We start from the raw sequence: 2,862 nt of genomic DNA, 5'->3' as shown, positions 1-2,862 counted from the left end.
GAGCTACATGTAGTTTTATCGTCTCGATCCCGACGCTCTCTCCCCACCATTTCGTGTCGACGTCCGATTCTCGTTCTCGCGTATATGCATGCGTACGTACTCTGAAGCCGGAGGCGCAAGTAGGGCTATTATTCGGGTCGCAGCCCCTTTTCACGAATAGAGCTAGACGAGAATTTTTCAACTTTAACAAATCGAATAGTTCCGCATAGAAAATTAGATCAATATTGACAACTAAATGCAATTTATTATGAAAATGTTTTTTGACCTCTGGAATCTTACAGGAATTGTATCCTTAAAAATTACGGGTAGGCTTTTGTAATCTGATTTTATGCTAGAAACTAATACTCCGTTAATAATCGATTAATGAACTAATTGCTCTAATATGTCTGCTAATTAAGTTTTTTTATCGTATCTCTTTGTAAATGACACATTTAGAAGATAATTATATGATTAGAGCACAAAAAATAATACATACAGGGTGTTCGGCCACTCCTGGGAAAAATTTTAATGGGAGATTCTAGAGGCCAAAATAAGACGAAAATCAAGAATACTAATTTGTTGATGGAAGCTTCATTAAAAAGTTATTAATGTTTAAAGTTCCGCTCGTACTGAATTTTTTTCTCGAAAATGCGCAAGATTTCGGGGGTATGTCTATTCATCAAAAATTATTGTAATTGACCCCCACAGCTAACAATATTTTTTTCAGAACGATTTGAAATATTTTAATTTTATCGAAAAATTTCACACTTTCTCGAATTTTTTTCTGGAAAGTGGCTAAGATTTCGGGGGTATGTATATTGATCAAAAATGATTATGATTGACCTCCGCAGCCGAAAGTAATTTTTTTTTTCGCCAAAAAATTTGAGCACCTGTCCCCTGTCAATTTTCCTTAAAAATTCGTTTTTGATTTTTAATAAATTTGTTTGACGCTATACAGAAAAGTTGATTAATACTTTTTTGTAAGTATCCATGAACTCTAGTTTAGAAAAAAATTTCATTGAACTATATTCACTATTATAGGAGTTATGGCTGTTTGAAAATTGGGCCATTTTTATGGGGTTTTTCTCATTTTTTAGGGTCAAGGAACAACTTTTTCAATTTTGTTAGCATTTCTACATATACTTCACCAAAATACGCGTTGATTGCCATTTGAAACATTAAAATCCTCCAATCCGTTCAGGAGTTATGATGTTTTAAAGATTCGCATGAAAATTCGGGCAGACATTTCTGACCAGAAATTATAATTTCGGTAAGGAATTTTTTTCTTGAAACTGAGTAGGATTTCGGGTGTATGTCTATTCACCAAAAATGCTTGTAATTAACCCCTGCAACTGAAAATATTTTTTCCAAAAGGATTTGAAATTTTTTAATTTCGCCAAAAAATTTCACCACCTTCCTGAATTTTTTTCTCGAAAGTGGATAGGAATTCGGCGGTATGTGTATTCACCAAAAATGATTGTAATTGATCCCCGCAACCTAAAATAATTTTTTCAGAACGATTTGAAATTTTTGAATTTAATTGTTAATAACTTTTTAACGAAGCCTCCATCAACAAATTGGTATTCTTGATTTTCGTCTTATTTTGGCCTCTAGAATCCTCCATTAAAATTTTTCCCAGGGGTGGCCGAACACCCTGTATATTTAACGTGATTGTATGGTTGAGGTTAGCTTCATCATTTGACTATAAATTATAAGTATCGTTGATCTCTAGTGCAGGATTATGATTCTTGTAACACAATGTGTCTGTTTTAGACGTAATTTTGAAAATGTTTTGTCTTAGATTACCCTATCTACATCAATGAAATAATATTATATACTCGATTGGAAAATTATTTTTTCCGGTGACCTTAAGGTTTATAATCTTCGCTGTTTCTGCGCGGGGATGTGGATATTCATGCAGATACACGCTTAAACTTACGTCAATGCGGTTTAAATTAGACGCATGGCGTTGATACTGTTATCATCGCGTATTTAGATTGCACTGAAATGACCGTCGTTTAGTCCTCTTAGTTTATTAACCTTTTCATGCTTCGAAATTTCTGCCGCGAATGGAACTTTACGATGATCGTTGACACATTACTCAACGGTTTCATAGTTAATATTTCAAAATATGACTTCATGCCATTAAACGTTGAATAATTATTTTAGAAACATAATTAAAATAACACTTTGTACCGTTGTGGTTTAACTTTCACAGTACACACAAATATTTATTCATTTTTTAAAAAATGTACCGAGTAATTATGTACTGTTATTTCATTTTACTCTAAAAATAGCTTTAGACTGCACGTTTTGAATCATCGATACTTTGTGTTTACAATTTTTGAAAATTTACTTATTCGCGATTGCATTCTCAACACTACGATGAATAATATTAAATTTATACGCCTATCGGATACAATGAAACGCAGTAAAAAGAAGAATAATTAGAAACAGATAGGTAATTCACATAATCGATAGTAATTATCTGCTTTACGCATACATAATGACACGAATTAACTAAAAATAACCGTTCACTAGGAACAAGAAACGGTACTAGGAGATGATTCTCGTAGTTCTTGGAATCTTTCGTATTACACAATATCCGAGTTATGCATTTTCCCCCATGCAATTAGGGTCTAGGGTTGCCTGCGAGGATTTATGAATCATTCATTAGTGTCGTTACACGTATCTTGTAATGTATCGGATCGATATTGTTAACGCAAAAAATTTGTATAAGAAGTCTCGATCTGTATAGCTGAATGTATAAAACAAGATACGCGGTGTCCCACATTTTCCGAAACGAATATGCACGAAAACGTTCGTTATGTAAATACATCAATTAATTTATTCGTGACACAATCTTGAAACTGCTTTCGCCTC

Source organism: Colletes latitarsis, chromosome 8, assembly GCF_051014445.1.
Source record: "Colletes latitarsis isolate SP2378_abdomen chromosome 8, iyColLati1, whole genome shotgun sequence".
Taxonomy (NCBI): domain Eukaryota; kingdom Metazoa; phylum Arthropoda; class Insecta; order Hymenoptera; family Colletidae; genus Colletes; species Colletes latitarsis.
Note: the sequence above shows the minus strand (reverse complement) of the source record.